This window comes from Megascapheus bottae, chromosome X (assembly GCF_031878675.1).
Source record: "Megascapheus bottae isolate mThoBot1 chromosome X, mThoBot2.hap1, whole genome shotgun sequence".
NCBI classification, from domain to species: domain Eukaryota; kingdom Metazoa; phylum Chordata; class Mammalia; order Rodentia; family Geomyidae; genus Megascapheus; species Megascapheus bottae.
This window is the reverse complement of record NC_143547.1, coordinates 74,265,134-74,287,386: the sequence shown is the minus strand read 5'-3', so window position 1 is coordinate 74,287,386 and position 22,253 is coordinate 74,265,134. Positions and strand designations below refer to the sequence as shown.

At 37.4% G+C, this 22,253-nt stretch overlaps 1 non-coding gene across 1 annotated transcript; it reads right to left on the bottom strand.

Moving 5' to 3' along the window:
* Positions 1-10,811: 10,811 nt before the first annotated feature.
* LOC150041346 (small nucleolar RNA U3) lies at positions 10,812-11,032 on the bottom strand. Its single transcript, XR_016533927.1, has one exon. It is a non-coding gene; the product is annotated as a small nucleolar RNA U3 (small nucleolar RNA).
* Positions 11,033-22,253: the final 11,221 nt, after the last annotated feature.

The window sequence follows — 22,253 nt, the reverse complement described above, 5'->3', positions numbered from 1 at the left end:
GGTGGGAGGAGGAACAGGAACTGTGGGAGGAAGGAGGATGAGGGGATAGGAGATCACAAGCCGCTGCCTTGGCGGTGGTAGGGGGAGGAGAAGGAGGAGGCTGCTTTCCGCGGCTGCAGCTGAGGATGCTGTGGCAGGAGGCAGGGCTGGGTGCGCGGGGTTGTGGGCTCACGTGCGCCCCATGGCCGGGGGGATGCGCGCGCTTCTGGGTGTGTGTGAGAAAGCATCTGGGTGTATATTGATGGTGATTATTTCCATTCCGACCTAGTCAGAAACTTGGGCTTCTCGAGCCAGGCGGAAGTGAAACGAAGCTCTTGCTCTCTCCCCAAGTCTGACTGCACTGTGTGTAGCTGGAGAATGGGAAGAGTTCGAAGTGGAGGTAGTTTGGGGAGAAACCCCGTCCTCTGTCTTTATGTCTGAACACTTGTAGCTTGCCATTCTCAACCTCTGCAAAGAAACCCTACAGCCAAGGAGAAAAGAAAGACACCAAGCGCTTTCCCCACTGCTACCACAGCGATTTGAGGGAGTGCTCACACCATGCTGGCCACTATGTGCATTATTCACACGATGATTTCTGTTCTCACTGACGGTGACTTTCATAAAGTGCCTGTAATTTCATACCTGAACTACATCATACCTTTCCCCTGCCCCCTTCTCCTTCCATTGCCTACATCTTAGTACATGACATGCAATCTGCTTCCTTTTAAGTCTGTTCCTTCAAGTCTCTGGCTTTTTTGATATAGTGGCTGGAGAGTCACATCATCTTCACAGTTTCCCCTCTGGTCTTTGTGATCAGTTTAGAGAAGAATGAAAAGGGACTTCTTAGGGTGGGAAGGCTCATGATCTTAGTGGATTCAGCTAAAGACCTAATTTACACTGAAAGCTAGAAAATATGCCCGGCATTGGTGGCTCCTGCCTGTAATCCTAGACACTCAGGAGGCTGGGCTCTGAGGACCATGGTTCGCAACCCTCTCAAGAAATACCCTGAGACCATTATCTCCAATTAATCACAGAAAAAGCAAGAAGTGACCTGTGGATCAAGTGCTACAGCACTAGCCTTGAGCAAAAAGGAGCTCAGGTGACACACAGCATCCAAGGCCAGAGTTCAAATGCCAGGATTTGGAGGGGGGGGGAACAAAGGAAGACACAGTTCTCTTTCAGGATTCCATCCTTTGTGAACTCCTTGTTTGGTGAAAGCCACTTTCCCACTCTTGATCTTTGGAACATCTTGCTTTGCTTTGCCTACTGGCTTATACTTCCAGGCGCTTAGACATTCACTACTGTCTTAAAGAACTTCTTAAGTTCCATAACATCTCTGTGAATTAGGCCTAGAAGACATCATCATTCTTATTTTACAGACAATGAGCTAAGGTCTCACAATATCAACTGGATTTGCCTAAAATTCCCTAAAATAATCGGCTGATTTTGAATTGTGGCCAGGTCATTCTAACTCCAAGCCATACTTCCTTCTTAAGTTTTTTTTTTTAATGAAATTTCATTTCTGACAGTGTGGCTATCAGGCAAAACAGAAATCCACAAAATAGTTAACTGGGATGGCCAAAAATTCAGCTCTGGAACCATATGGCCATAGCTGGAAATCCTTGGAGAATGACATGGTATGAATGATGCTCCTGTGAAATGAGTAGAGAGGTGTACAGGGCAACAAAAGCAATACAAGCGTTTGTGACATGGTAAGATTCAGAAAATGATACATACCATCATTAGAGAAAAGAATAGCAATAATATCTTTACTGAAGTTCTTTAACGATACATTCATTATCAGTATTGCCTCAATGTAGAGGGACTGCAGAGAAACAAATTGCTCTTCTCCAGGATAAGTTTGCTAAGTCAAGATGAGGGATTCTATGTGATTCTTGAGACCAATGGGGTACTGAGAAGAGAACAGGACTGGAAGAGAATGATTGAAAGAGTGCTAGCAGTTTGGCTTAGTGGTAGAGGGCTTGCCTAGCATGCACGAAGACCCAGGTTAAATTCCTCGGTACCACATACATAGGAAAAAGCCAAAAATGGTGCTGTGGCTCAAGTGGCAGAGCTCTAGCCTTGAGAAAGCCCAAGGACAGTTACTAGGCCATGAGTTCAAGGCCCAGGACTGGCAAAAAAAAGAGTTCACATAGGACTGAGCAATGACCCAGATTCTTGCTACTCTTGGTTATGTGATTGCTTGGAGCAATATGCCTGTTCATGGTCTTGAGACAATGTTCATGGTTTAGTCAAGGGGTTTTTTTGACTCTTCCAAATTCCCATTTGTCTAAGGACCTAAGAAAGAACTCCATTCAGTATCTATCAGAAATACCTGAATCTGATAGTCAGCCAGGAACTCCCTGTTCCAATCTGCTACCAAATTGACTATTCTTACTTGAATCTTGCCAAGAACAGGGAGGTTGAGTCATAACAATGCTCAGAGCCAAGCTGCAGAAAAATTGGGAAGGAAGTAAAATCTGTCTCTGGTATGCTTCTGGTTTCTCTGTATACACCCTTTCCTTTCCACTCTTCCAATCTCAGGATGTCAAAGCAGAGAAAAGGGGACATGAGTAATTCATTCACAACAAAGTGCCTTTCTCTTTTCAAAAGGAAGACTAGCAGAAAGATATAAAACTAAACTCGAACAAATGGATCGCTAACAGTAGAGATTTAGGCATTTTTCAGAAGAAGAGAATATAAATACTTCCGTGCCTTCAAATCATATTCAGTGTGAGACTCTTCATGAATAAAATAAGAACTTGGAATTTTAACTCATGATATAACAGAAACTGAAATCAGTAAGAGAAATTAATGATCATCTCTAGTTCAATTGCTTTGTTTACAGGCAATCCAACAGATTCTCAAAAAGTTAAATGACTCCCAAGGATTCATGGCACCCATAAAGGGCTTTAACTTGAATTTCAAGCATAGAACCCTTTGCACACAACTATACTACTCCAACCCAAGCATACATCCATGGCCCAAAAGTTAGAATAGAGACAAAAAAGGAAAGTACACAGTCATTTTCCTAAATAGCTTCTTCTGGAAGCATTTTAAATAACATTGATATGAAAAAATGGTCTACGGCATGCCAGATATCCAAAACTAGATATGATATTCACATTACAAGACAAGGCTGAGAGTGGACAGAGTTTAGGTTACTCTTTGAGTATCACATTAAAAATAGAGTATTGTTATGACCAGATTACGGGGAAACACTACTGAAAATACATAATAAGGAAAGAAACTAGTTGGCACAAATTTCTATTTTTAGAGTTGTGTTCGAGTTTTACTATAGTCTTAAAACGTAGAAATGATTTAAAATAATGTGGACTTTAAAAATGGACTATAAGTGGCCAGGAGTTTGTCCTAGTGGTAGAGGGCTTGCCTAACATGCAAGAAGACCCAGAACTGGTGCTGTGGCTCAAGTGGTAGAGCACTAACCTTGAGGAAAGCTCAAGAACAGTGCTCAGGCCCTGAGTTCAGTCCCCAGGACTGCCAAAAAAAGGAATATAAACCCAACCAAACTGAAATTTCCTTTCCTTTTGTTTGTTTCCGCTTTTCCTGTCTAAACTGTTGATGGTTATTTTGAATTGAAAAGTTCATAGAGGAGTCAGTAAATAGTCTACTTGTTACTTGTAAATATGTGTAAAATTGTTCATAATAGGTTTTCAAATTATGTGGCTCCTATCCTCTAAAAAAACTGGAAAGACCTGAGGATAGTAGTGGCGCATGCCTATAATTTCAGCTGCATGAGAGCTGAAAACAGGAGGATTTGGCTTCAAGGCCACTCTTAAGCCACCCTGAGGTTGGCTATGTAGATGGATTACACCTGAAGGAGAAAGAGAATGACTTCTATCTCAGATGGTGGAGAGGACAGGAAGAAAAGAAAAGAGAAGAAAAAGAAAAAGGAGAAAGAGGAGGAGGGAGGAGGACAAGAAGAGAAGGAGAGAGACGAAACAAAGAGAAGAAAGAAAAGAAGGAAAGGAGTAAAACAGAAAGGAAGCAATTAAAGAAAGAGAAAAGAAAAAATGTGGAGCTGTGGCTGAAGAGGTAGAGCACTAAACTTGAGCCAAAAATTCAGACAGCTCTCATGCCTGAGTTCAAATCCAGAACTAGCACAAAAAGAAGAAAAGAGGAAAGAAGAAAGAAAGAAAAAAAGAAAGAAAGAAAGGATTTAGATTTCTATGCTAGAGGTAATACGTAGTGATAGTGGATAAGCAATTGCCAGATTGGAGAACAGTTGATTTTAGGCTTTTTATCATACATTTTTATTGTAATTAATAGAAGGCTTACATATTATTTGCCAGATAGAAGGTGCATTAGTTCACATACATTGATACCATTTCTCATGTCTTGGTCCCCATTTCCCTCACCCCTACCCCACCCCTCATCTTTTTCCCCCCTTCCCTATCCAATTTCAAATAACCAAATATGCATATATCCAAAATATCAGATAACAAAGTGAGATATTGTAACAATATGAGATAACCAAGGGACAGCAAAAGAGATGAGAGATAACATAGTACATTAAGGACAACAATCACTCATTATATGGCTTTTGTTTCTATATCCTAGAGGTCCTTTCATTTAGTGTCATACGATTTTAGGCTTTTTATATTATGCATGTTACAATAACCAGTAACATAAGCACAGTGGTACATACCGAGTCATCCAAGCAACAAAGAGAAGCACAAATAGTAGGATAATAGTCCAACATGGTTGGAGGAATGGTTTATGTGCTATAGCACCCACCTAGCAAGTATGAGGCCCTAAGTTCAAACTCATGTAATATCAAAAACTAAATAACCAACAAATGAATAGATGTAAACTATATAATCTCAAAATATGTAGAAGGAAAATACACTTTAAAATAATAAGCAAATAGCCAGGCACTGAGGATCACAGTTCAAAGCCAGCCTGGGCAGGAAAGCCCATGAGAATCCTATCTCCAGTTAACCACCAGAAAATCAGAAGTGACACTGTGGCTCAATTGGTAGAGTGCTAGCCTTGAGCTAAAGAACCCAGTGACAGGACCCAGGCTGAGTTCAAGCCCCCGACTGAGTTAAAAAAATACCTAAACCAAACTCAAAATAGTAGAGGGAAGATGAAACATAAAAGAAACAAATAAAAAGCACATAAGAAATCAACACTAGAACACTAGTGACTCAAGCCTATAATCCTACTCTTCAGGAGACTTAGATTCGAGGATCATGGTTCAAAGCCAGCTTGAGCTGGGAAAGTCCTTGAGTCCCTTATCTCCGATTAACCGCCAAAAAACTGAAGTGGCACTGTGGCTCAAAGTGATAGAGTGCTAGTCTTGAGCAAAAAGAGTTCAATGCTTAAGCACTGAGTTCAAGCCCCATAACCAACACACATTCACACACAAAAGAGAATAATCAGAATAAATTCTGAAACATCAGTAATAACTATAACAATAGATGTACTAAGAATTTTGATCAAAATGCCAAGGATAAATAAATGAACAACATTTAGGACATATCACCTAGCAGAGATATACTTTCATTATATGTCAATGTAAAGACACAAAGACTCATGGTTGAATAATGGAAAATGTAACCCAAAAAGTAACCCAAAGAAAATTTCAGCAGTTATTTAAACATCAGACAAAACTTTAAGCAAAGTTATTATACAGGGTAAAAAGTAGTAATGGGTAAAGTGACACAATAAGATATAAAAAGAAAATATGTGATGATCCTCTATTAAGAGGTTCAAAGGAACTTAATAAATTATCACATAAGCATACCTTTTTCTTCAATTGTGAAGTTAAGCAGAAAATATCAGTAGAGACATAAAATATATATTTGTAGTACTAGGGTTTATTCTCAGATCCTTGTTCAGGTTATGCAGTCACAATTCCATAAGAGACACCCAACTTTTTATGTATTATTTTTTCAAATAAGATCTTGCATTGTTTCACCAGGGTAACCTCTGACCTCAATCCTATCTGCAGCCTTCCAAGTAGCTGGAATTACAATCATTTGCTACCATATCCAGCCCAAGGAGAGATAAGATTTGAAGGACATAATTAACAAGTTGGATACAAAGACAAATATAGAAAATTTCAAAAACCAGTAAGAGAATATATGTCCTATTAAAGCACAAAAGGAATGTACACAAAATTGGAGGACGTGGCTAGTTTCAGCAAATTTCAAAGATCAGCATAACCTCTAGTTAAAATATAAATACGTTATAAATCAACTAATATAATTAGAAGAAATCCATCATGTGGATACTTGAAAAACAATATTTAGAAAGTCACAGGCAAAAAAAATCATAATGGAAAATTAGATTTTAAACAAAATATTTAGAGCTAAAAGATAATGAAAATATTTATATCAAAGTTGTGGAATGAGCCAAATGGATATTTAGAAGAAAATGAAAAGACTTAAAAGGTTTCAATACAAAGAAGGTTCAGAATTAGCTATATAATTTAGTTTTAAATTAAACTAAAATATTTAAGAAACTGAAGAAAAATATCAGAATAATTCCCAATGAAGCAGAGGGGATGAAATAAAAATATGAAGGAAATATAAAACAAAAGTGCAATATTGACTAAACCATAAGTTGTTTCTTTGAAATAAAATGCAAACTTATGGTAAGATTATGTTATCTGTCAAGATCGCATTCTTTTATCAAAATAAATTAACTTAAGGGGTATTACTAATTTCCTATGCTTTGGTAAAGTTTGGTTGATACTGAAATAGTTTTCTGAAATGGTTGGTAGAATTTGTCCATCAGGCACTATTGGCATGGTGTCTTCTTTGTGGAAATAAGATGTTTAAGTGTCAATTCCTTTACCTGAGTGGTTAGAGGGCTTTTTGAGTTTTGTACTTCTGGTCACTTTTTCTAAATTTCCTTTTTTATTTCTAAGGCTATATGCACTTTCAGACTAAACATTTCAAAAATACATTGTATTTTTCCACATTATCTTTTTTTAAATCTGCTGCAGGTGTAATTATTTTCCACTTTTTAAATTTAAAAGAATATACTTGGGGGGGCCAGAGTGTGGCCTAGTGTCAGAGTATTTGCTTAGCATGCATGAAGCCCTGGGTTCAATTCCTCGGTACCATATACACATAAAAAGCTGGAAGTTGTGCTGTGGCTCAAGTGGTAGCACCTAGAGAAAGCTCACGGACAGTACCCAGACACTGAATTCAAGCCCCAGGATTGGCAAGTACATACACATAAATTTGCCTGAGGGGTGGTGACTAGTGCTTGTAATCCTACCTACTCAGGAGGCTGAGATGTGAGGATTGCTATTTGAAGTTAGATCGGGTGGGAAAATCAACAAGACTTATTTCCAATTAACCACCAGAAAACTGGAAGTGGTGCTGTGACAAAGTGGTTGAGCACTAGCCTTGAGGAGAAAAGCTCAGGGATAGTGCCCAGGCCCTGAGTTCAAGATTCATGGCCAACAAAACAAAATATGCTGTGAAAAAAGATGCAAAGCTTAGTTTTTCCTAATAAAATGATCCTGTTCTGGTGGAGGTAGAATTTCACTTACTGTATCCCAGCAAGTATATGTCCTGTCTTATAAGGCTTTATTGTCATTATGGTCAAGTGTACCTGGAGACTTTGGTAGGTAAAAGGATCTGTTACCATATGGTCCCTGTACACCAACATTGCCTGGGAGAGGGGACAGAACATTCTAATGTAAAGACGATGGAAGGGTCAATGTCAATTACTTGCTGGCAAAGTGTTCTGGTAGGGATAATGACTATTTCAGGGGCCTATTCAAAACCTAAACATAGAATGCAAGGCTTATAGTGGCCCTATATCTAGCACAGTAAATCAGCATTTGAACTCCACAGACTGTCATCAAGGAAACACTTAGAAGGATCTGGAAGACCAATATGCCCATTGCCAACCTTCAGACACACCCTTTAATTACTGTAGCATTGACCTCAAACTCATGACTTATGTCATAATCAATACTGCCATCTTGCATTAGATGATATCCTTGCAATGTAATATTATGGTTAAAGGAACAGAATTTGAACCTAGACATTAGTTGTTTGAATCTCAGCTCTCTCTTTTATTAGCCGTGATCTGGAGTAAGCCATTTAACTTTCTGGAGATTAGTTTCCATGAATACATTAAAAACAACTGAATTTCACATGTGAAAATGTGTGAATTGGTGATGAGAGTATGTGGCTTAGTAGTATAATTCTTGATTGGCATGCATTATATTCTGGGTTTGATACTCAGCACCATAACAACAACATGAAATGTGTGATGTGTATGTTATGTGAATTGAATTTTTATAAAACTATTACTAAAAAACATAAAAATATATGACATATTTTCAAATACCAGTGGCTCATGCCTGTAATTCTATCTACTCAGGAGGCTAAGATTTGAAGGACTGGGATTTAAAACCAATCTGAGAAGAAAAGTCTGAGAGAGAGACTCCATTTCAATTAGCCAGCAAAAATCAGACCTGAAGGTATAACTCAAATAGTAGAAAGCCTTCCACGAGCAAGTAAGGACTGGTAAGCATAGGAGGCCCCGAGTTTAAGTACTCGTACTAGCACCACACACACACACACACACACACACACACACACACACACACACACACACGTAAATTCTCCTACATCCATCTTCCTCTTTGTAGAAAGTCTGATAAGTGTCATTTCATATCATTTAAATAAGGTTTCATGTCTATGTACATGGCTTTGGGATAACGTGGTGCGCTTGATACATGATCTGCAGCTTGCAGTTCTCTACTCACGGAGTTCAGCATTATTTCCATGTCAAGGCTTGCATCTCTACATCATTTTACCTTCTGTATTATGCTAAGGTACATTTTAGGTGATAATGGGTAAATCACCTTTTGGCTATCACTGGACACGTGCTTATGTTTGAAATTGTAAATAATATTTCAGTAAATTTGTATACATGACTGTATATATGCAGAGAGTTTGTCCTAGAAAAAAAATATTGACATAGAACTCCCCTATGACCCAGCAATTCCACTACTCGGCATTTCCCAACCACCCAGAAACAAGGACATACTAAACCCACTAGCACAACAATGTTCATTGCAGCACTATTCACCATAGCAAAGATATGGAACCAACCTAGATGTCCCTCAGTTGATGAGTGGATCAACAAGTTGTGGTATTTGTACACAATGGAATTCTATGCTGCTGTCAGAAAGAATGACATTGCCCCATTTGTTAGGAAATGGAAAGACTTAGAAAAAATCATATTAAGTGAAGTAAGCCAGACTCAAAGGAACTTAGGCTCAATGGTTTCCCTCATTCGTCATAATCAGTAGAAACCTTGGGCTCTACTAGCAGAGATTTGCAATAGAGCAAAATCTTGATACATAAGGACATATAATGTGAAGCTAATTGAAAGGACCTCCAGGATAGTGAAACAAAAAAGCCATATAATGAATGATTGTTGTCCTTAATGTACTATGTTGTCTCTCATCTCCTTTGCTGTCCCTTGGTTATCTCATATTGGTATAGTATCTCACTTTGTTATCTGATATATTGAATTTATTTGTATTTGGATATTTGAAATTTGATAGGGAAGGGGGGAAAACCAAGATGGGTGGGGGGTCTGGGGGAGAGGGAAACGAGTACCAAGACATGTGAAAGGGTATCAATGTATGTGAATTAATGCACCTTCTATCTGGCAAATATCATGTAACCCTTTTACTAATTACAATAAAAAAAATATTGAGCTTCCAAACAACTTTTGAAGAGTAAAGTACATTTCAAGGTTCAGTTCTTTCAGGTTTCCTTGCAGAGGACCAGCACAAGTTCATGTAAGTACAATTTTTTCCTTGCCTGTTACCCATTTTGGTTTAATGGTAATGGGCCTGAACTCTGGACCTGGGTGTTGTCCTTGAACTCTTCAACTCAAAGCTAGTGCTCAACCAAGTTGAGCCACAGCATCACTTCCGATTTTCTGGTGGTTAGAGATAAGGGTCTCACAGTCTTTCCTGCCCAGGTTGATTTTGAACAATGATCCTAAGATTCTCCTGAATGAGCCACCTGTACCTGGCTCTATAACCCATCTTTCATTGAGTTGTTTTCTTTTTTCTTGAAGTTTCTGTGTCCTTAATGTAGGCTTGTCACAGGTAATTTTTCAGATATATGATTTGTAAGTTATTATCTTTTGTGTTGCTATGGATGGAAACTAGGTTTTGACAAATGCCGAATCAGACTCTTCGCCTGATTTGCAGAGATTTTTCCCCAAGTCAATAGAGACTGAAGTTAATGATTTTTATATAATTATGTCAAATTGTATCAGCATTGTTTTTGTTAAAAAAAAGCTGTTGTCTCTATCCTGGATTACCTTTGCATCTTTGAAAAAAAGAATGAGTCTTTATCTGCTTTATCTGGACTCTTAATTTTGTTTATTTTTTACTAATACTATTCAGTTTTGATTACTACAAATTGAAGTAAGGCTTTACACTAGATCAATTACACTAGATCTCTAAGTTTTTATAAATATCTGGTGATACTAGGTCTTTTAAGTTTCTGTATGAACTTTACTATTGGTTTGTTAATTTTTACACAAAGCTTGCTGTTATCTTCACTCTGACTCTCACTATTGACTATTTACCAATTTGAAAAGGCTTGTTAGTTTTCAGGAAACAGCTTGTTCAAGTCTTTAAACAGATTCATCTACGTGTGTTCCATATATTTCTCTATTAATTGTACCTTTTTCCCTGTAGGTTTTGTTATTTTTAGAATATATTTTGAGCACGACATAGTAGCTACACAATGGGATTACCATTCAACATGTCAATTTATTTTATTTATTCTTTTTTTAAAACTAGAAGCCACTCAGACTGTGTCCTCTCCCTTTTGCTCTCCCAGAGGAAGAGAATGATGATCATCAATGGCAAAGGATAGTTGTAGCAAAGCAACACCATATGCTGGCTTCATGCTCGGGAGAGAATGTTGCCTCTCCTCATGCATTCTGTCACTCTACACGATCAGTGAGATGTCTCTAATTAAAAAAAAAAAACAACTATAGCAATGATCCCTGACACTATAGTCTTATTATGTCAATTTATTAGTAAAAATATCCCGTGAACAGTATGACCCCTTTCGTCATTTGCCCTCATCCCTCCAACCTATCCCTTTAGTTTTTGTCATTTCAAAGCATATGCATTGAAGGTTATGACTGGATTCCTTTTAAAGTTCATTTACTGATTGAAATAGCTGAATATTGGTTCTATGTATGGCAATGGTGCTAAAATCATTTATTAATTCTACTATCCTTTTTAAACATTTCTGTGTGGTTTTTAAAATAAATTGCAATTTTTGCATAAAGACAGTTTTATTTCTCCTCCTTTTCTATTTGGAAATCTTTTTATAATGATTTCCTACTTGCATTATCCAGAAATCCTAGTACAATGTTGAATAGAAGTTAAAAGCAAACATCTTTTCCCTGTTATTGATATAATGAGGGAAACTATTTAGTATTTCATGGTGCTATCTAATGTTAGCATTGCAGATTTTAAATGTTCTTTATGAGGCTTAACAAGTTTACTTTTATTTCTGTTTTTTTTTTAATCTGGAATGAATGTTGGGTTTTGACAAATGAGTCTCTTTATCCACTAAAAAGATCTTACAGCATGTCCCTATGACTTAATTTGTTAATAAAATGAATTGATTACCCCCAAGCCCCTTTTTAAACAAATTCCAGGGCTTATATATAGTGGCTAGCTACTATCTTGACTGTATTGCTTATGATTGGTGTTCTAGTACTTAACCTATATCTCCATATCAGCTTTTTTTCTGGTATAATTGGAGAGGGAGTTTTGAAGATCCATCTGCATAGGCTAGAACCTTCAGGGGGAAAAAGAGAAAAGAAATAACATAGTACATTAAGAACAACAATCACAAAAATAAGATCTTCACTAGACATAAAAAGACAAGGGCCTTATAACCAAAATATGCCTACAGCTAACATAACTGAATCTCTCAAAAACAAATCCCCAAAGAAACAACCATCCCATTAAAAGGTGGGCTGAAGACTTAAAGAGAGACTTCTCTGAAGAGGAAGTAAGAATGGTTTATAGACACATGAAGAAATGCTCAACATCTCTAGCCATAAAAGAAATGTAAATCAAAACAACTTTGAAAGCAGTGTGGTGATTCCTAAAAAGACTAAACATAGAGCTCCCCTATGGCCATTCCTTGGCATTTACCCAAATGTCCAGAAACCAGGACATACTAAACTTACTAGCACAACAATGTTCATTACAGGAATATTTACCATAGCAAAGATATGGAACCAACCTAGAAGCTCCTCAATAGATGAATGGATCAAGAAGATGTAGTACTTATACACAAAGGAATTCTATGCCGTCATCTGAAAAAAATGACATGGCTCCATTCGTAAGGAAATGGAAAGACTTGGAAAAAATCATATTAAGTGAAGTAAGCCAGACCCAAAGGAGCATAGACTCAATGGTTTCCCTCATTTGTAATAATTTGTACACACCTAGGACTCTCCTAGCAGAGGATCACAATAGCTCAAAAGCTATGTACATACAGGATCAGACTAAACGAAATGAACTCGGGTATAGAAAGAGGGTTATCTTTTAGTGTTTTAACAACATTTTTCTAGTTTCTTCTTATTTGTGCCATTTCTAAAAAGAAATCCACTGTCATCCTTACCTTTGCTCCTAAGTATATAACTCCTTTTTTTTCTTCAGCTCTCCTTTTTCCTCTTTATCATTGATTTTGATGAATCTGATTGTGATGTAGTTTGGTAGTGTTTTGTTCAGGTTTCTTGTGTTTGGATTTTCTGAGCATCTGGAATTTGTAGGGTTAGAATTTCCATCAAAACTAGAAATTTCTCAATTAATTTGCCCCCAAAACATTTTTCCCCTCCTTGTTATCTTTCAAGATCTTAAATACTATTGCATTGTGCCTGAAGGTGTTTTCCTGAATGCTGATGTGCTTATCTCTCTATTTACTTTCCCCTTCCTACTTTTAGTTTATTGCTGTGCATTCTAGTTTACTACTCTTTTTCTGCAATCTCAAATCAACTATGAGTTCTACTCAGTATATTTTAGGTTCATACGTTGTAGCTTTATCTTTAAAGCAGTATTTAAGTCACTTAAAATTCTTCCATGTTTCCACTAAAATTTTGGAACATATGGACAAAGTTAAAGGAAATCCTTTTTATATCTTTTCTAATTCTAATATCTATGTCAGTTCTGCATTTATTTTTCATTTGGTTTACTTTCTTTTCAAAAGTGGCTGAGTAAATGCTACATCATGTACTAAAAGTACCCCAATTTATTTAGGTAATTCAATACTGTTAGATATTTTGCTCTTTCTTTTTTTATTATTATTTACTATTATGGTTAAGTACTTGCACAAAGGGATTTCAATTCAACCATTTTACTCTTTCTAGTAATTTCTAGTAGTTTTCTAATACAATGAGTGCTACAATGATATCATTTGTTCCCCCATGAAGTCATGCTAAAATTTAATCTATGTTGAGTTTTTAAAATAGTAGAAAATCTGGCTATGATATTTAGAGATGGGGTCTTTAGTGCTGGGTACTGGTGCCTCACACCTGTAATCCTACTTACTCAGGACACTGAGATCTAAGAATCAGGCCAAGCAGACAAATCTGAGACTCTTATGTTCAGTTAACCACCATATAGCTAGATTGGAGGTGTGGCTCAAGTGGTAGAGTGTCAACCTTGGGTAAAAAATCCAAATGTAAGCAGGATACCCTCAGTTCAAGTTTTGGTACCAATAAGCATGCATGCACGCGCGCGCACGCACGCGCACACACACACACACACACACACACACACACACACACACACCACACGTGTGTATTGCACAGCTCTAGGCCTAAACTTAGCCAAATACAAAAATCAAGATAATACCTCCTAAGAGTACTGGAAGGGTTAGATGAAATGATGATTCAGAAGATGCCAAGGGCACTTCCTGATTCATAATGGCTGCTTGACAATGCTAATTGATGGTAGCACATTTTCAGTATTTGCAGTTGGTGATTTCTTTCACTTTTCTTGTTTTGGGTTTTTTTTTTTTGAGCCATGATCTTGGAGGTTTTTTTTTTTTGCCAGTCCTGGGTGTTAAACTCAGGGCCTGGGCACTGCTCTTGAGCTTTCTAGTACTCTACCATTTGAGCCACAGCGCCACTTTCAGTTTTTCTGTGTATATGGTACCGAGGAATCAAACCCAGGGCTGGGTGCATGCTAGGCAAGCACTCTACCACTCCAAACTTCAAGCCCTACACTTTTACTTTTTTTTTCTTTTCCTATCTTTTATTTTTTATTGTTGCGGTAATGTATAGAGGGGTTAGTTACATTCGCCAGACAGTAGGTGCATTACTTCTCACACATTGATAACCCTTCTTATGTTTTGTGCCCATTTCCTCCCCCACCCCTCGCAATCGTCTTGGTTTCCGGCTTTCCCTTTCCTATTTCAAATAAACAAATAAACCTATATACAATATATCAGGTAACAAAGTCAGATACTGTAACAATATGAGATTAATCAAAGGGCAGCAAAAGAGAAAAGAAATAACATAGCACATTAAGAACAACAATCACATAAGATAAAGCTCGTGTTTCCATATCCTAGAGATCCTTTCATTTAGTCTCATCCTATATGGACTTATGTATCTAGGTTTTGCACTATTGTAATCCTCTGCTAGGAGAGTCCTAGATATGTACCAATTTTTACAAATGAGGGAGGCCATTGAGCCTATGTTCCTTTAGGTCTGGCTTACTTTATTTAATATGATTTTTTTCCAGGTCTTTCCATTTCCTTACAAATGGGGCGATGTCATTCTTTCTGACAACAGCACAGAATTCCATTGTGTATAAATACCATATCTTGTTGATCCAATCATCTATTGAGGGGCATCTATGTTGGTTCCGCATCTTTGCTATGGTAAATAGTGCTGCAATGAATATTGTGATAGTGGCTTTAGTATGCCCTTGTTTTTGGACATTTGGATATATGCCAAGGAGTGGAGTTTTTCTTCTTAATAAGTTAAGTTAATATATGGATTTGAGAGGAACAGCAAGCTGAAAAACCTAGCTTCAGTTTTATTCTGGGAGTTTAAAATCTATGTGGGTTTGGGAGAAAGGGTAACACCTGAAGTGATGTGAACCTCCTAAATCCCCTGGGCAAAATCATCACAGATTTTTCCCAACAGCTGGCAAGTTCTTTGGGAAAATACATCTTAAAGGGGCACACATTGAATTTTATGTTCCTGCATTCTCATGTCAAATAATTTTAAAAAGTGGGCGTAGATAAAAAGCTGGTAGGAATTAACCAGAGATCTGAAATGAAGTGAAGAATTGAAAAGGAAAGTGGAAAGCAGCCAAAGACAACTACCTAATACCGTTTTGTTGAGAGCTGGGTTAACAAACACATAGAGCTCTCTTTTGGTTTCTTTCATTCTTTTTTTGTGAGAAATACTTTCTAAAGAGAAAATAACTGCATATTCTGACTCATTCCCAACCAAGGAGAAAATGTGGAAATCAGGTTGGCATACTTTCTCTGCTACAGTAAATGCCTATCAATCCAGGAGACCTTAGCCTGGAAGAAAAGTCACATTTATGTCAGGATAGCTGAGGAACAATTGCATCTGACCTAATACTGAGAAGGAAGATGGCAATTGGCTCTTTCTCATCCCACCATCCACCACGTGTTGAGTGTTAACTGGAGTGAAAGTCCTGTTTGAGGATGTGACAGAGACAGCTCTTCTAAGACACTGCCTCCTGATTCCTTGGGCTGAAACCCCTACTTACTGAGGACACAGCAGTACTTTCTTGTGTAACATAAGCTTGCAAGAAAATAATAGCTAACATCTTTCAAGTGCTTACAACATGTTGGGCACTTTGGTTGCACACTTAGATATGGGATTTGAACTCTAGCTGATCAGACCATAGATTCTAGTCACAGCACTACTATACTAACCTTCCCAGTCACACTTTCCAGGAGTCTGCCCCTACCCTTCTCATTTCCTGAGCACAGAAAACAAATAATAGAATTTTCAGTTCCTTTTTGGATTATTTTAAATGGCTAAAAATATGACAGAGGAAAATCCCAGTATCTATACTTTTGGCAGCATTCTAGCTAGGGCCACAACAGATAGATATGCTTTTTTTGTATTCTACAAATGCATGCAGCCAAATTGGAGCAATGGACTAGTTAAATTATAAACAAAATACTTGCTTCATTTGTCAGGCTTGTAGAAAGTGATCCTTTGTAATCTACCAAACTAGGAGAGACTCATTTTATAGTTTGCACAAAGGTGTGTTATGGGTTAAGTGGAAAAGAGAAAGAGTCTGTTGGCATGCTGCTATTCACTGTCAGCTGTATGGAGAAAGGCTACCTTGGAAACCAATGTCTGTACTCTGACCCTGATCTCCTCAGCAGCTTCATGATCATCCTAGCTCTGTCTCTCCAGCGTCATTGCCTTGAGCAATAACAATCCTGAATTCACAGAATGGGGTCTCAATGAGCACATACAGCATTATTAGATGAACTATAAAGAGGCAGCTCTGATTCAGCAACACAGTTTGTGAGTATATATTCAAGGAAACAAAAATCAAAATGTTGGGGCTGGGAGTATAACCTATTGGTAGAGGTTGCCTAGCATGCACAATGCCCTGAGTTCAATTCCTCAGTACCACATAAACAACAAAATCAGAAGTGGTGCTGTAGCCAAGGGATAGTGTACTACCCTTGAGCAAAAGAAACTCAGTGGCAGTCCCCAAGCCCTGAGTCAAGCTCCAGGACTGCAAAAAGAAAGAAAGAATGAATGAAAGAAAGAAAGAAAGAAAGAAAGAAAGAAAGAAAGAAAGAAAGAAAGAAAGAAACGTATGGAGCCAACCTAGGTATCTATTAATAGATAACTGAATAAAGAAGATTTGATAAAGGCCAAGTGTGATAGTACACACATATAATACAAACTCCTGAGAAAGATGCAAAGATTGAGAGGTAGGGAAAACATGGTGTGGCCAGCCTTTACCAAAAAAAGTAAGACTTATATGAAAAATAATCAAAGCAAAGCCTGGAGGCATGTCTCAAATGGTGGAGCATCTGCCAAGCTAGCAGGAGGATCTGCAATGCTTTGATTATAAACATCAGCATCACAAAAAAGGGAAAAAATTTTATTAACAATGGAAAAACAGCCTTAATAAAAGGCCATTGTGCTAAGTAAAACACATATAGGAAAATAATTATTGCATAATATTATATGATTACCAGGTCCAATGACCAGTGTTGCTCCAAAGAAGAAGTTTCCCCAAAAAGGAGGAAAAACTCGAGTTCTCAACACTGTCGTGAAAATGGATCTGATGACTTACTGAGGTAGAGACTAAGAAAGTTTATTAGGAAGGTAAAGCAAATATATGCTAGAGATAATATACAACCCAGGTGTGATTGTGGGCACACCAGATAACATGGTATTTGTGATGAAAAAGTAGGTTGAGGCTTGCCTCAAATTCAGGTTAGAATGAGGGCTTCCCCTTTTTTCTTACTCCTCATATTTTCCAGAATTCTTGATGTTACACTGTGAGAACTGGGCCCAGAAAATTTCAAGGATAGCCTGTTTACTAAACTTGGTTCATTGACTTTTTGTTTCCGGCCAGTTCTGGGTCTTGAACTCAAGGCTTGAGTGCTCCCGTCACAGACATCACCTTGACAGTTATTGTGTAATAGAGCATGAGGATGAGGAAAATGAAAGTAAGTGAGGGGTTCCATCTAACTAATGTACTGTGTATGTCTGTGATGAAATACTATTGTGAAACCCCCTTCATCAATTAGCATACATAAAAATGCATGACAAGAGGGTAAAACAGGTCTTACTTGAGAGTACTAATGGGAAGGGGAAGGAGAAGGGAGAGTGTATGGAGGAGTGAAAATGGTTGAAATACTTGATTTGCGTGTGCAAATGGAATAGTAAATTGTGCTGAAATTAGTTTGGGAAGTAGGAAGGGGAAATGGGGGAGAGCAGCAGGGAGGTGAATGCGATCAAGTGCGTGGTATGCATATATGGGCATGTCCAAACGAACTCCCTCTTTGGAAAACTAAATGAGGGAAACAAGAGATTTATCCTTGTGGTTGTTGTTTTTAATGTTCTTTGTGAAGATATTTCTTTATTCTTTTTCCCCCCTTATGATTTATCCCCTGTTATTGCTGTATCTGACTTTGGTACCTGGTGCATTGTATATATCTATTTGCTTATTTGAATCAGGGGAGGGAAGGGGAAATACAAGATGATGAGTCAGAAGGTGAAGGATGAACCTTGTAACAGTGATATTCACGAGACAATATGTTGGAAATGAACTTGGGGCAGGGTGGTAGAAGGGAAAGTGGGAGACAAACATAGGAAGGGGTAACAATGTTCAAGAAGTAATATACCCACTATCTTATGAATGTAACTGTCACCCATCTATATATCACTCTGATAATAAAATAAAACTTTCAAAATGTGAATAAAAGAACAATGATCTTATTTGAAATTTACAAATCTTTTTAAAAAATTTGCAATCTGCCCTAGATCATTCCCCAATTAGACAATAAGGCTGAGGTAACAGAGACTGAGGTGAGTTATCTATTTATAAAGTCTGGGTTGGAACCAAGGGCGGACTAGAGTACCCAGGAACCAGGCAACATTTATAGAGAGAAACTGGATTGAGAGGGGCCTACCAATGATGCTGTATTCATGCTCAGAACCACACTGTTCACACCTTCTCCCTCTCCTACATGCCACACATATTCGCTAATACCCTGCTGCCTTGCCCATTCCCTTTTTATAAATTAACTCTCTGTATTTCACATGGAGCAAAATATGCTTCCTTTAAAGATAAATTCTGGAAATAGAAGCTTCCATTTGACCTAACTCTTAGGAGATAGATTTCACTGTCTTTTCTTATTCTCTTTGGAGCCCAAGGATGAGTGATTGGCATTTGGTAATATTCAAAGCAGCCTCACTCAGCCTGCCAGGCCCATGTAACTCAAGCCCTTGTGCATGTAGCAGGAAACACAGGCTGCTGTCTATAAAGCTGGGGAATACCACAGGGAAATGAATACTCCTGAGAATCGCAAGGTTTATATCTTGAAATAGCATTCTTCGGCACAGAGGAAATCTGTATTAATCAGTTGAAATAGTAGGCCATTTTATTTCAGAGTTAGACTGTAGTCAATAGCCGGAGGGATTTTCAAACAATGAATTCTGATAAGCACTGAATTAGGTGTGTGGGGTGACATAGGACTATACAGTGTCCTTGGGTGTTCAAAGAACTTTTAAAATTGAAAAATATGAATGAGAGGAAAATAAAATGAGTTCTATTGTGGGGTGTGTAGCAGCAGGAGGAGGCAAAGCTGATGAAGAGGATGATTGAGGGTGAATATATGCATATATATGCATATATAAAATAGAATAAAATCTGTTGAAATGGTTTTAAGAAGGGGGGTCAGGGGTAAGGAGAGAGATGCAAAGGAGGAATTTGATTGGGGTATATCACAATGAAATCACTTTGCACAAGTGATTCTTGCTAATAATTATCTCAAAGACAAAAGAACTACTAAGGAAAGGAAAAGAAAATTCTAAATTTCTTTTCCCCTAAATTTCAATCCTTCTTTACCTGAGAGTTTTGATAAATGCTAGTAAAATATTTATAATATATACTAACTTAGCTATTTTAATTGTATAGTTCAATAGAACGATGTACACTCACTATATGATACAACTAATATCTACAAAACTCTTCCTGTTCAAAAACAAAAATATTATACCCATTATTCCAAATCTCCCTTCCCTCTCCCAGTCACTAGAATCACCACAGTACCTTTTCGCTAGAATATTTATACCTACATACCCTATGAAAAAGCAAACTTTCTGGGGATGTTTATGCACATTGCTTGTTATGATCATTGCTTATTTTCTTCTTGGTTGTAATGCTCAAATTTAACTCAGGCAAAAAAGCTTCCTTTAGACCACTGCTTACCTGAAACAGATTCTGCTCGTGAACAAAAATACCTTCCTTTTCTCTGTGCTGTTAGTGATTGTTGAGGCTCTGGCCTAGATCTTCTTGTAATCTTTTTGAGCAATTCATCAGTTTCCAAACTATCCATATTGGATAGTTTAGAACTTCTGTCTATTTCCATGCTGTACATCAGTATATTCAACTATGCACTTTGCTTCTACAGTTGAATAGTTCCAAAACTGAACTCATCGCTTTTGTAACCTTGCATCAGTGTTCCCTATGTTAGTGTATGGTACTGTTAGCTACACAACTGTTTGAGAAAGAATGGTGGGAACACCTTTAACTTCTACCTGTCTGCCATCCACAGCATCCACCCTGTCATTAAGGCCTTCAGATTTTGTCATCAATGTCTTACCTTTATTCTCATTGAATGACACACAAGGAAAGCCTTATCCATTCTGCACAGATGGTAGGTGGAGTAGAATTTACAGAGAAGTTCCAAGATCAAAAATGAGGAAGAATGCACCAGGAAAAAAGATGACTAAGTCACTCCAGTCAGGAAAAGTAGCACACAGAAAAGTACCGAGGAAAATGAGAAATATAAATGGATGAGGATAGGTAGATTCTGGCAAGGATTTGGTACAATACGTAGGGAGGATTAATACTGTTTTATAGAGCTGGAGTCAGACTGTGACTATAGACTTTTAGAAGCACTATGTGGTCTGAGTAGGAGGGTTGCACCTTGATACTAACACTAAACAATAACATCTATCATCCCTGCCTCTTTAGCAACCCACATTGTAAAAGGAGTTTTATGACTTGCTTAGGCTTCACTTCTGAACTGGTCTCTCATTTCCTTGGCTCTTCATAGTTTATCTTAACTTTGATTTAGAATATTCCATAATATCTTTAATCTTGGTGTTTGATATCATTCAAGAACTGAACTTGGCTCTCTTATTAGCATTCATGTTCCCACCTATTAAAAGCAAACCTCCATCTCACCATATAAATTAAAACAGAAAAATCTTGAGCTGACCTGGCTGAGGTGCTCACTGAGAGACAAAGTCTAAAGTGTGAGTGTTTGTTAGGATTGAAGGAGGTAAAAAGAGAAAAGGTTTTAGAATTAGGCTGGAAGGGGATCAGAACCTGTGAACATTGGATATGGAGCGTGCTGTAAAGATTTTTTGCTAGAGCTTTGATTTATAGTTTTCCTAGTAATCAGAGTTAGAGTAGACTGGTGTTGGTTGGACAGGAAAAAAACATTGACTCCTCTCATTCCTAACTGAATAGCCTTCCCAAGAAGAGTAAGGACTTCCTTGGATGTAACTGGTAGAAATTGGTTGCCTTCAAATGTTCCTCTAGCCCCTCTTTATTCACAAAATAAAAGTAAAGTCTATTATGACAGGCTAATCTCACAGAGAAACATTTTTACTTTATTTGTTGTGATGTGTTATTACATATGACCGTTATTATGTTAAGGTATATTTCTTATATATTCTTCCAGAAATTTTGTCATGTAGAATGGTTGAACTTCAACAAAGGAATTTTCTACAATTGCTGAAATGAACATACGTTTTTATCCTTTGTTCTATTGATATGGAGAATCTTCTTTATTGATTTGTGTATGTTAATCCATCCTTGCAGTGAACCATAAATCACACTTGACCATGATGAATACACTTTTTTCATATATTTTTATTGTAATTAATAGAAGGATTATATGATATTTTCCAGATAGAATGTGCATTAATTCACATACACTGATACCCTTTCACATGTCTTGGTCCCCATTTCCTTCCCCCTACCTCCCCATCTTGTTTTCTTCCCTTCCCTATCCAATTTCAAATAACCAAATACAAATATATCCTATATATCAGATAATAAAGTGAGATACTGTAACAATATGAGATAACCAAGGGACAGCAAAAGAGATGAGAGATAACAGAACATTAAGGACAACAATCATTCATTATATGGCATAAACTTTTTTAAAAAAATTGCTGCCTGATTCAGTTTCTTAAGATTTTGTTCAGGATTTTTACATCTATGTTCATCATGAAGATTTTCCAGTAGCTTCATTTTCTTTTCTTTTTTTTGTTTGTGTAGGTGTATGTATCTGATTTGAGTGTCACAGTAAAGCTGTAAAATGAGTTCAGAAGAATTTCTTCCTCTTCATTTTTGGGGGAAATTTGCACTAGTATTTCCTTAATTATTTCTTCAATGGATGGCTTTATTACTGGATAATCTTGTTAATCATTATCCATTTATTCTGGGT